Genomic DNA, 14,323 nt, shown 5'->3' on the forward strand with positions numbered 1-14,323 from the left:
CGGATAGCTGCCCTTGTTTCAGTGGCAGAATAAGTGTAATGCTCTTTTTCATCAACTTCATGCAATTTTTAAGTACTTTGGTGCACAGCTTGTTCCATTATCTAATACACTGACATTCTGCTCTTGGATTGAGCTTGAAGATGCTTTTGCAATGCAGAACAAACAAACAAACAAACAATCAAACAAAATAGTTCTTTCACTTTTTGGGTTTTTTTTTTCTCCTTTCATTTTTTTTTTTCTTTCCCTTGGAAGCTGAATAAAGCTCCTGAGATTCCGCAGAGATCATGTAAATACACCTAATACATTGTACAGTATCTGTATGTGAGGGCATGTTATATCAGCTGTTCCTTAAGGATACCTAAGTCTTCTTCAGACAATCAAGCTTCCATTGATTTCAAAGAGAGTTAATCACCCTGCCACTTTGTGGAATGGAGTGTGCAGAATATTGTAGGTCCATCAGTGCCTATTTTTGGATGGTATGAAAGCTCCCTAGAGGTCTGATATACTATCACACTAATGATAATATAAAGGCAAATTGATTAATCCCAAATTTTAACTTGTCTGTTCATGAGAAAATAATAATAAATTAGAATGTGCCCTTCTCCAAAAGCTATCTGTAAAAATAACCTTATGATTTTTCTAAAAAGACTATCGAAACACTTGTATTTTCTTTCATATTAATTTTCCTGTACTGAATGTTTACTGATACTGGACATTAACAGTTATCACTGAGTCTTCTTCTCAGTTATCAAAGAGTCTTCTTTACTCATCAAGACAGAATAACACTTTATAGAATAAAAAATCTGAGTTAGAAGACTCAGCTCTTCAATTTAAAGAACTCTGATGATGCCACTGGAACTATATAGATTTTCTCTAGCTAGATAAGCTTTCAAACCCACTGCCCCTGCATCTCTAGGCTTTGTCACTCTGTGAAATTGATCCTTAGCCCTAGTCATGGAGTTGAGCTGAGACTGAACTCACAGGAGACAGCGTTTACCAGAAGGAGACAAGTGTGAGAGGCGAAGGAAACTTGGCACAGTACTGTGTTTGTTTCTGCATGCCTTTCTCAGCCTCATTGCTTTTTCACTACTAGACTTGTTAGTTTGTTGTTTTTCTTCATAATAGACTATGCTGTTTACATGTGAGGATCTGGTAGTCCTACAAGATATTCTGTTATTGAACAAAAGACAAATGGAAGCAGAGATTCAAACACAGATATTCTAATCTGTGACAAAAGTTTCCAAGAAACAGATGTGATTGTTAAACTCAAGACACAACTTTAAGCTGTATTACTTCAGTGCAATTGCCAGGTCACAGTGTGAAACAATGGTTGAGAACCAGGTGTAACTAAGCCAGGGAACTCAGGCACAAGCAAAGAATCTGAGTGACAGGGAGGCATGGAGACTAGATCCACCTTTCCTCTCTCATTTAAGGGTTAGAAGCCAAGCTCATTCTCCTTTTGAGCTATTGCTAGTCATTGGAAAAAGTGAGTCAGTAATTCTTTTGTTATCCCGCTATATCCTAGGGAAAAGATCTATCATTGTCTTTGTTTACCCTACAATTGTTTGGTTGTTTTTTCCTGTTTTATTTCTCTCAGAATTTTTTTTTTTATTTCATTTTCTGTGAACATTTTCTGTGAGGGCTGCTCTGAAAGGGTAAACCTTCCAACTAATGTTATGTTATGTTTTGTTGGTGTGTTGAGATGGTAGTAGAGGGGTAGTCTGATAAAATGGCATCTGGCATGCGTATAAAGAAAAGGTGTGTTATTGAATTCCTGCATGTGGAAAAACGCTAAGACCACTGACAATTGTGCATGCTTGTTGAATGTTTATAGAGACCAAACAGTAGATGTGAGTACAATGAGGTGGTGAGTGGCACATTTCATCAGTTCTGACAATGAAATGAGAGACCAGTCATGTTCTGGTTAGTGTGCTGTTGCAGATTTTCATGATCGTTGTACATGGGCTCTTGTCCCTCCTTGGCAAAAATGTATAGCGAACAGTAGTGATTATACTGAAAAAGAGCTGACAAAAGCTGACAATTTTCTCAATCAAATAGTGGTATAGTTCTCTTCATATCTGTTGTAATTCCACAGAAATAAATAGTAGCCATTATTTTCAGAGCAACCTATGTAATATACTGCATAATTATATCCATTGCCTTTCTTAGAAGTAAAGACAAAAATAACTGAATAGTCTTCTAAAATAGAAACAAACCATTAGAAATGAATTTATACTTGCTGACTGATTTTCTATTCAAATTATTTGACTTGCCTGGATGTTTTAAGCCAGTACTGATGGACTTCTAGCTTATGATTGGTAAGTACAATAGCCAGAAGTTCGGAGTCACATTTTCTCAAGTACAGTTACTTTCTGTAGCTCAGCACAGCTGGGGTCTAAGCTTGTTGAAGCGATGATATCTTGCTTTTTGGACTTAAGAAATTACATTTTTCTGAATTTGATTACTAAGATACAGGCAGGTTGTATACGTGGTGATATTCAACTGGCCTTTAACCAACTTCTTCCAAAAGATATTTATTATGTCATAAAATACCTTTCTATTTTATTCACCCCTTCTTGGTGAACAGCTAATTTCCACATTGTGAAAGATTGGTTAATACATCTAAAGCATTATGCTTTTATGCAACTGTCTTTATTTCTTGATTTAGAAGCAAGAGGGTGACCTCCCAATACAGCTAATTTAATCTGCAAAAATAACCTTGCAAATTGACTTGCCAGAAGCTAATATTAGATGAAATCTTTGTTCTATTGAACCTGACTGTCATTAGTGATTCCCTGTGAAAGGTTTAATCTACAATTGTAAAAAATCTCCACTAACACTGTCAGCTTTCATAAAATATCTATTTTATTAAAGAATTAGTGATGCTGATTCTAGTGAATTTGCAATATTTGGGTAGAAAGCCTGGACCTGATTCAAATTAAGTTCACCTTTTGTGTTAAAGTTTTGTAGTGCTGAAAAGCCCTCCACTAGCTACTATGATTAAAACTCAAGCGTAGATGGCATTAATTCTTCAAGGAATATGGAACATTTTGTTTCCTATTAAAAAAAACAAAAACAAAAACAAACAAACAAAAAAAACAACAACCCAAGAGTTAGCTGCTTAGAACCCTTTCAGCATTCACTGGACCCTCTCAGCGGTCATTAATATGACTACAGTTTTCTTTTTACTTAAGTAACTGTTTATAATAATTTCAGACTCTCTGTGTTACTGAGTAGCAAGGTCAAATATTTACAGCAAAATGTGTATGTAACGATAGTATGAGTTATAGGCAGTTTTGAGAATTTCAGTCTTAAAACAGCAAATCGATCTGAAATAGATTCAAGAGTCAAGTATGCTTAGCTTGAATAAATGCTTAGAGACAGAAGGGCAATACTGAATATTTCAAATTTTGGGGGGAGGTGTATCTAGAGCAATCTCTAAAATCATAAAAAGTTTAAGAGGGTATCTCAGAATTACATGGCAAGATGAAAGCTCCAGCTTTCCTCCAACTCCAGTGCCCCAACTGGATCCCCACTGCTGGGTAGAGCTGAGCCATGAGCAATATTGGCTGTGCATCTGGGAGAGCAGATTTAAGGATGGAAAATCCTTGTTCTATTCCCATTAGCTGGGAAAGAGAAACAACTGCACCCATCAAGGTTGGTGCCGAGGGAGGGCAGCAGGCGCCCCAGGAGTGCAGCAGAAGCTAACTGCAGACAAGGAGAGGCCCATGGTAGAGAAGGCCTGTCATCCTGCAGCCTATGGACACCATGAAAAACAGATCTCCACGTGCAGCCATGGAGGAACCCAGGGTGGGGCAGTAGATGTAGCATGAAGGAGGTACAGCCCATGGAGAGCCCCAGCAGGAGCAGGGCCTGGACTGGAGCTGCAGCCCCAAGAGGAGCGGGGGAGCTGCTGTCAATGGGAGACCCATGCTTCAGCAGGACTTGAAGATCTGCAGCCTGTGGGAATCCTATGCAGGGATCAGTTCAGGAAGGACAGCATCTGGTGGGAGGGACCCCACGTTAGAGAAGGGAAAGAGAGTGAAGATGGAGGAGCAACAAAGAGAAAATCTTGTGGAGTGACATCAACCTGATTCCCTGCTCCCCTGAACTGCTTTTGTTTAAGGTTAAAATGTGTAGAATAAAGCAATAGAAAACAAAATCAAGCTTTTGCTGGGTACAAAGTATATGAAGTTAGCTACTTTTTACTCTACCTTCTTGCTGATCATTTTCACTTACAGGCAAAGCTAAGACGTGCATGGGGAAGAAAGTTTCTAAAATATCAAAAATAGAGTATAGTACAGTAATCAGTGGATTGTTCTTATGAAGTAGCAGGAGATGTCAATTTGTATGCTCAGTTAATGCATGTGTTTTCCACTAGTACAAGTTTAGATTTGAATGACAGGTTTAGCAAACAAATCTATTTGAACGTCAATCCACAAACTGGTGAAGATGAGTTCAGTTTTAATTATGGAACTAGGAGCTAGGACTATTCATTCTCATGGTCCATACTAAAACCCTTCATCTGAGACCTTGGTCTGTATTTGGATAGAAGGGAGGAATATATCTGTCTTTCCAAAATTTACCACGCTTAAATTGCAAACCTACTCAAGCAATGGATGTTTCCTGCACAAATACTATTTTCAGAGCATGCTTGAAGACTTTTACTGTACTTGGAAGTTTCACCTTAAGACATGCAAATATACATGGAAAATACAAAGATTTGTATTTACCTGAGATATGTTGCTTAAAGGCTTGTATGTATTTGTAATGTTGTCAATATATATTTATGTGGAAATATGCAATACAGAAAATGTATTTATTTGACTAACAATATAAAATAGCTGTGTGAGTACCAATGAATTACATACATGTGATTGTTGTTTAGTTCATGCCTGTCATACACTTGGCTAACATTATACCTTGTCAATATTTAAATCTTTAAATCCTTTAAAATCTATTCAGTAAACCCCGATTGCTCTGATTTTTACTTTCAGACAAATTGAATTTAAAGATGATATCTAGTTTTAAATTGCTTGCCATCACTGTAAAAACAAAGGAACTACTTTGATAAAAAGGAGCAGAGCAACAGGCTTCCAATCCACTGTTTATCTTGCGCAGAATGTGAATTGCCCATAGACAGCAATTCCAGTTAGGCTGTAATAAATGCCTGTTTGAATTGTACTGGTTGCTTTTGCATCATATTAAGTAAACATGTTAATATGTAGAATAATCTATGTCAATAAAAAAGGTAGACTGTCACAGTTCACACTAGCACTTCACATTGTTTCATATGTATTTGGCTTGAGCTTGAACTGTAGTAATATAAAGCATCAGGACTATATCTGTTCATCTTTTAAGAAGGTCACACTTTCAAGGTCAAAAGAGAGCTACCATAGGCATATCAAAGTTCTCTTGACAAAATAATCAAAGTAAAACAATTTGCATCCTTACAGCATTTCTTCATCAGGATTGTCAATACATTCTCAGGTGTAATGAAAATTTCAATCACACTACTAAAAATTACTTGATAAAAGAAAAAGCTTTCTCAAGGTATTATGTGAGCCTGAGTATTCAATGAGCTACTAAAAGATCCTGTAACCCCAGCATTTTGCTATTGCTGCTTGTATGGTCATACATTTCAGTGGTCTTCTTTCCTCTAAAGTAGGCTGCAGTATGTGTGTGTATATATATTTATAATGGTGAGGGGCCTGGGATGTAAATTTTGAGTCAAGGTGACCCCTGAAGTAGCCAAGTTCCAATTGGTTTTCAAGCTGATGGACATCCTGTTAAATTAGATAATTTTCCTTCTGGTAAACTGGATGGAAAAAAAATAGTGTGCTGTTCTAAAACTTTCAAGCTCTCTTACACTCTGTGTGGATTACAGATATCAGGAACAAAGTAGGTCCTCTCTTCCAACAAATTGGCTTGTATGCAAAGCATAAAGGTGAGAATTGTAGGGGATAAGGGGGAATTTTTCCAGGCACCTGGTGATAAAGATAGATACAAAGTTATCACTTATCATTGTATGGATGAAAACATATATAATAATTATAACATACAATAATTCTTCATACTGTATGGGACCAAATTCTGAAACATACTTAGTCATTCTTTTTTGAGAACTTTGTGAGATAACATAACCTACCATGAAAATAAACATAATCTTACCAAGATTCCATAAAACTCAGATGAGACAAAAGGAAAACTAAAATGGTGTTTTGGGAGGATAATAAAAGAGAAAGTAGTTTGAACAAGATCATCAGAGCTTCATTAAGACGTGGGAAGAAACTTTTTTTTCAGGAACCAACTTACAAACTATGTAACAGTTGCTAGTCCTTTGAACTTTCAAATAATGCATGAAATAATCAAGTTTTTAAAAAGAAAGTAGGTTTATACACCCATATTTACTTGGAAGGGCAGTGATGAAATTCCTGCCTTAAACATAATTTTTTAAAAAAATTGAAGTGTGCATTTAGGAAAGGCTGATGCCTCTAAGATGTTATTGAACAACTCTTAAAAAAAAAACACAACAAATAAACCAACAAAAAAAAAAAAAAACCCTCAAGGGCAGTAAATCACTGGGACCAGATGGTGCTGACGCAAGAATTCTGAAGGAATTGAAGTGTGAAATAGCAGAGGTTGCAATGAGGATATGCAGTATCTCCTTAATAACCCACACACTGTTCCCAAAGATTTGGAAGTTGTTATATTGGGTTAAAAATAAAATAAAAAAGCCATAGATAGTCTTGGGCATTACAGACCCATGAGTCTTATTTCTGCTCCCAGGACACTGGTACATAATTTAATTAAACACGAAACAATACAACATTTATGCAATGCAGCATTTATGCAATTATAGCCCAATAGGGAATGGCTTCTTTAAGGGCAAACCTTTCAAGCCTCCTAGAGATTTTAAATGACAGTGGAAAAAAGAATGGTGCTCCTTTACTGACCAGGCTAATAATGTTTTATAGGTTCAGCACATTACAAAGCACAAGGGGATCACAGTATACAATCTAATAGATAAAGGAGCACAAAAGGTACTTAATTTTACCTTCCTAGAGTCGTGGTGTCATGATTGGCAACTAGATGCTCCTGCACTGCTGAAAATGTAATTACCATCTGAAATGAAGATAATCTCACTCCTTTGCTCCTGATCACCCTAATCTCAAGAGAAAGTATACTCTGATGACCTTTCCAAAATAGGTCACACAAGTAAATTCTATTGACTTTCCACTGATTTTTTTTTTTTTTTATCTTGGTTTCATAGCAACTGCAAGGGAGGAGTCATGAAAACTTAACAGAATAATCAGACACCTACTTTGAAAGGCTGAGAACCACTGCTTTAGGGAAAATACTATCGTATTTTGTTGTGGCCTATTTTTTTATTGCTGGTATTCTCATTCTCTGCCTCACAGCATGAATAAAGATAACTGCTAGAAGCCCTGAGGTAGAAAGCATTCATCATTAGTCTTCCATCATTTCATCCTTCTTCCCATCTTTCATATCTAACAGAACCATGCAGAGAGGGGTAATTCCTTTTCATGATTCTAAATTTTAAAATTTGGGCTTAATCCAAAATCAAAACAAACATACATTTTTCTTGGTGTGAGAAATTACAGTTCTATCTCAAACGCTGGAAGATCTGACTCAACTAAAAGTATTTATCCCTAAAAACCCATTATCCATGATTGTCTTCAGTTCATATGGCCTGGGATTGGCCTACATGGATAAGTGTCTCAAGAATGTAAATTCTGGAAATTAGCCTTATGTTACAGTACAGTAAGGTAAGGAGCAGTGGGATCCTTAGCCCCATGGCAATCAGAGAGACTGGCAGCTGTATCAGCCATCTTATCCCATTCAAACAACCTATCCCTAAGTAAAATGTCAGCAGGGCACGATATGATACTATTCCAAAAGGACAGATCTCAGAACTATATATTCAGAGCTACATTGAATTCTCTTCAGGATTTTGCTTGCTCAGCGCCAGATCATAGCTCTCAGCACCATGCAGAGACAAGCTTGCAAAACATTTCACCCAGGAAGTCAAAACTACTGACGTATTGAAGCAAGATTCCCAAAAGAAGCATATTATGTTTTATGGCCAAATTACAAAACATACAAATCTCTCATCAGGTTATTTTTATGGAATTCCTACATTTTATCAGAACACTGTTCCTAGGCTGATATGATGCCCAGTTAATATGCATTGTGTTAATTACCTGAAGCTTCAATTCAGTCTATGTCTGTACTGTGGAGACCTCATTAAGTTTCATTCTTCTGTCTCTTCCTATCGCATTCCTTTACAAATAAACACTATATGATAGACAAAATAATTTTATTCTATACATTCCATGGATCAATCACCTGTTCTCCAGGAAGTACTTCAACACAAGAGTTAAGTAACAGTAACAATAATTTAATGTAAAGTGCAATTGTATCAGAAGAGGCTTGAGTCATTATATGAAGAGGATAATGTATTTGTCTACCGTATGACAATCTCATTTTTTTTTACTTTAGTTAAATAGCTATATAGTAAAAATGGTCAAATTTTTTTCAAATTTTTACTATCTTCTTTTGTTAATCAGTAATGCATTTATAAATATTTATTCTTGGCATAGCAAATGTTATAGCTTCAAAATAAATTATTTTTCAGTATGGTATAACAGAACAAAGAACTTATGAAAGCTGTTCAGTTTCACAATAATAACACAACTGTCTTCGTATCACTTCTCACTGTACAATACCCCTTTGTAATGCAAATAAAGCAAAGTAGTGCAAACAATGCTTAGCTTAATTGCCTTATAAAATCTTTATTCAACATACATTTTATGTATTCAACTATTCATTAACAGTTTACTATGTGGAGATGATATTTTTAATATATAATGCAATTTATAGAGTATAAAAAGTGATTACAGTACAAAGCTGTTATACAGGTCACTGACCTACATGGAAATTAATGAGGAAAGCTTCTTAACTTATGAATGCCAGAGGAAAAAATGAGACACTCTAACAATGAAAATAGATTATGTACATCTATGTATATCTTCTATATTTAAATTGAATTTCAGAGAAAAAATCAATAAGTTCAACCTCTTTTATTTTTTTTTTTCCCAATAATCACTGTCTTATAATATAAAACAAAACGCAAACTCCCAAACTACAATAGAATTTTTATGTATTACTCAATATCAGTCACTTTATAGGAGGGAGAGGAGGTTCTCTTAATATCTGTATACCTGGCATGTGATTAAGAAACAATGGTTCAAATGTTGGTCCAACCAGTTTATTACAAATCTTAATCAGATAGATGGGGAAGAGGAGGATGGACACTATTATGAATTAGGGTAATGGGGAAGGGAAGGAAGGCAATAGAAAAGATAGGAAAGAAGAAGCAAGGAGTCTTTATAGGAAGCAAGAGGGAGATAGTCATCACCATGGATCCAGTGTGGTTCATAGTTCAGTCATTGATCTTCAATAGCGATGGGTCATTGCGCATTGCTGTTCTGTTGACAACTACAGAGACCACGGCAATGATGGCCCTTTTCAATGGTAGTACCAACTTATTTATAAGTCCAAAGTGGTCGATTCAGCTGTGTTTGGAGTGACAGCTCAAATCCAAAGTAGTTGAGTCAGCTCTACTTTGAGTGGCAGCTTCTGGCTCTGAGATCTCAGCAGAAACTCCTTTATTCCCATCTTCTGGGCCTTGCCAGCAGATAAGAGGGAGCAGGGATGCCCATCTGCATCCTGTTTTTCACAGGATATGATGGTATCGTTCCCCAATTTTCCCATACCAAGCTGGAGCTGTTTTGTCACAGGCCTCCTCAACAAATTAATCAGAGTCTTATTGCAAGAAATACCACAGGAAGCAAACTTTGAGCAAAAAAAAAAGGATTCTCACAGGGTGTCATTCAAAAGTGAAGATCTATCATGACCAATCTCCTTAAACAGCTGGATGTTACAATAAGCATTCCCCATGGCTCAGTTCTAGTGCTAATTCTGTTAATACTTTTTATCAATGATCTGGTTCATATGTATTCAACCTGTTAATTTTATATTTTTTCTGTACTCTTTTTTTTTTTAAGTTTTAGTAAGGATGTACAAAAAATAAAATTTGCTGCTTATATATTGAAATATATTATTTATTTTATATACCACTCAAGACAATTTCTCCTCACTCACTGTGGCCCAGGCAAGTTAAAATGTTTGACATCCATTATCTGAATGCAGGAGTGGAGTGCATCCTCAGCAGATTTACTGCTGATACTAAGCTGGGAGGTGCTATTGACCTCCAGGAGGAACAAGTGGTTGTAGATAGAGTGGAATATTGGACAATCAAGAAGGGCATGAAGTTAAAGAAAGGAAAATCCTTGTTTCTGCAGTTGGAATGGAGTAATGCTAGACATAGGTACAAAACAGGAGAAAGTTGCTCTTATTCTACTGTACTCTATTCTACTCCATTTCACAACACTTTGCTTGTAATTTAAGAGTTAGTTAATACATGTATCAGTTCCTACTTCTGAGGTCAACATAATTATATCTTACTACTGAAACATGCTAAGACTATTCTTATGTACTATATATATAACATAAGAACAGTGATCCATGCTATGAATCTAACATTTCTGAAAGGTGAATTAGCATCCTTTTCAAGTTATTGAAATAAGTTTGCATACGCACGAATACTACTAGTTTTCTGTTAAAAATTTGGAATATGTGTTACAAAAAGTAATATGGACTTTCATTACAAGCATATTTAAGTTTTCAAGTGACAAAAAGTCCAATATTATCTACCAGTTATTCCAATGCTTTCTAGTAAGCACAAATTAATCTACTTTCTCCTTCCAGTTATTCACTGTTTTTATGCATTTGAAGTGAGTAATCTGGTGCCATAGTAAATCTATAGTGCTTTGGGAATTTTTATTCAGATTTCTGTAGCGTTTTAAATACTTATAAGTCTCTGATCATGTCATTTCCTACACTACTTTATGAAGGTTAGCTGGTTAAATCCTTCTCTCCAAACTCTGAAGTTTCCAAAATGCATCATTCTTTTAGCTCTTTCTTATTACTCTACATTCTTTTGAAAAGCAGAAGTAAGGAAGAACAAATTGTCAGGTAATATGTTGAATGTATTCTAATAGCTAAAAGGCAAAATCTACAGCTATATAAAGTATTCTCTAACATACCTAGACTTTCCACATAGAGTCTTTGCTATCTCTGTATCTGTTGCACATCACTCTCAAAATATATGCTTAATTCATTATTAATCATGGCTACTTTTGCAGCATCATTTGCTTTAAAATAATAATCTCCTTTCAATTGGGATCCAGACATAAATTTTTTTGCCTGCATGATTCAAGCCATTTAACATATTTTCTAGAACTGACTTGTACATACTAGGTAGCATTGTAGAATTGATAGTATGCTCTTCAGACTGCTGGACTATTTATAAAGACCTGCTCAGCTTTATTAAAAGCCAACATTATTTTAGATATCTTCTTTTCTTTTAGAATTGTTAAATTATTATATAATAATAAATAATAAATAAATAATTTACTCCCATTATTTTATACGTACATATATATATATGTATATATATGTATGTACGTATATAATTATATATAATATAATATATATATAATTTCCTATTTAGCAGTATTCCTAATTCATGATGAAATAGAAAATATGACTTATTCGTTGAAATTATGAATACAATCTCCTGCAGGTACAGGAGGAAAGCATTTATTGAACAACTTACGTTGTTCAATATTGACAACTATGTCAATATTGATCTCCTACAACTTTTTTTCAGAGAAAACTATATTGGAAAAAAAATGTCTGCAAGACAACGGCATTAAACTTTCCCGCATTCACTAGGAGCATTACTTTTCTATACGCACTGCCCTCTGCATACGTACTTCAATTCCTAAGTGCATTTCTTCAATATGGTAGTCTCCAGGTAAGTAAAAATGTAGAACTGTAACAGGGAGTTGGAAAGAAGAGTGATGTGATCCATGTAAGGTACCATTCTGTTATAACAGGAGCAGCAACTGAAGTAAAATATGCACATAATTTCTGTTGGCAGTGAAACAGTAAGAAGGTGGCACTGAAGGTGAACAGGTGTCTGCACGCAAAAAGGGGCAAAAAAAAAACCCTGGAGATGGTGTGACTTTAGCAGTACCCAACTGGCTTACTTTTTAACCACAGAATGAAAATGAGATACTGCATTTACAAATCAGTGTTGATTTGGGGCTTCTAATTTTGTATTCATTTTTTTCTGACAAAAAAAAAAAAAATGTGATTCTTTTTTAAACTTCAGTGGGACAAATTACTGTGTAGATGGCTCCAGGAACTTTAATCCCAATCATTAGGATTACACTGTTATTCTCTGCTCTTCTTGTTATACTGGGTATTATTTTTTTAGTTATATTAAATATTAGGAAACTGTTGAAGGTAAGCAGATTATCACCCGCTGTTTCCAGAAGGCATAACTACATAAAATCTTCTGGCAGCTTTGTAAGCAAGAAGGAACTGATCACAATTGGCTATTTCAGCACTGAATTCATGCATATTTCCCTCAATATTCGCAGTTCCTATTCCTAATGGGAGCTGACAGAATGTAAATGAGTTTCTAAAGGAACCAGCAAAAGTGGCAATTTTTCTCATTTAATCTTCAGATGAGCTGTCTGTCTCCCAGCTGCTGAGCTTCATTAGAATTCTGAAACTAATTTCACCTATCAACACATGATTATTGGTTTGAGTGAGGTTTTTGGGATACTCTGAGTAAAAATCACTCTACAATGCAGAGTTGGCTCAATAAAAAAAGAAAAGAATAGAATAAAACTGGCAGGCTTCAGAACAGTCAGAGTCAGTTCTTTATCTGAAGAAAACTTACATCTATCTTTGGAGTCTGGTAAAAGTTTATCCTATACAAATCATTGAAGTAATAAAAGTATGCAATGTAGGAAAGCTAGAAAGAGATCGGAATTTTTCTTATCATGAAACAAATTACAAAGTTTAATATTTCTGCCTAATGTCAAAAGCTAGAATCCTAGCAATTATAGTTGTGAATTCCCAAACCAAAGAGAGTATATGGGATATGAATTATAAAATGTAGAATATATTTCAAATCAGTAGAAATACTCTAGTTTCTGCTATGTGTAGTAATCTAAGTACTAAAATCAGATAAATATAACCTTTTCCATGTCCTCCCTGTAGTTGTGAAATACACACCTGCACTATTATTCACTCACTTGTTCTTAATAAGCAATTAGCTATGCCTGTTACATACATACATCAGATACTACTGATGTCACCACAACTTTGTCATCTGCTTTTGGTATACAAAGCAAAAAAAATTACTTTCATGCATTTCATTTTGTCCAGTAAATGACATATGTCTGCAGGAAATGGCTTCAGTTGTTACCAAGACCCCATGTCCTTGGCACTAGACAATTGTATTGTGTTGTGATTGTTTTACTTTATTACCAACAAATCTGTTCTTTGTCATTAATTTACTCCTGTAGTTTTCTTTATGAATCAGTGCATGTTCATAAAAACATGCACTTAATTTCTCTCAATGCTTTTTCTGGGAAGTTAAGTTTTCCCTAATCTCGCAAACTGTCCCCTGCTCTCTTAAACTCCATTTCATTTCTCACAATAATTTTACTTTGACCTTATTATCACAAATAATTTGTCTCTTTTGGTTCAACTGTTTCCAGTCCAGCTTATACGATTTAGCTTTATTATATAGGGCTAAAGGAATGTCTAATTGTCTCAACTGGCATCTTGTTTCTTATGAAGGAAATGTCCCTTTTCCCCATGTAATTACTGAATGTATCACAGCAATCTTGAAATTTCTACGTGACATTGCTGAGCAGTTTTATTATCCCTTGCTTTCTCTCAAAAGAGCATTGCTCTCAGTTTACAACAACACTTTGATTGCTTCCTGCTCTGATTTCTCTACACTACTACCCACTCTAAGTTAATGCAATTTTACACAAGGCACAAGGAACCTAGGACATGGATGTTAAAGACTTGCAGAGGTACTGAACAAAGAAAATGATGTTTAAGTCCTGTCCCTCAGTCTCATGGTAAGAAGCTGTTTGCAAAAGTTAAATGTATCATAGTGGAGGTAAGCGTAACTTGCTGCTGGACATTTGGAAAAAAGCTAATGGTAAAAAAAATAAATAAATTCTTATTTGAGGGCAGAAGGCTAATTTTCTTTCTTCAGATGACGGAAAGTAAATAGAATGTATGGAATAGAGGAGGACTTTGCACCAAAATAGCTTTGTAATTCCTTTTCTCTTCTGCAGCT

Source organism: Tympanuchus pallidicinctus, unplaced genomic scaffold (assembly GCF_026119805.1).
Source record: "Tympanuchus pallidicinctus isolate F22 unplaced genomic scaffold, pur_lepc_1.0 scaffold8, whole genome shotgun sequence".
NCBI lineage: Eukaryota > Metazoa > Chordata > Aves > Galliformes > Phasianidae > Tympanuchus > Tympanuchus pallidicinctus.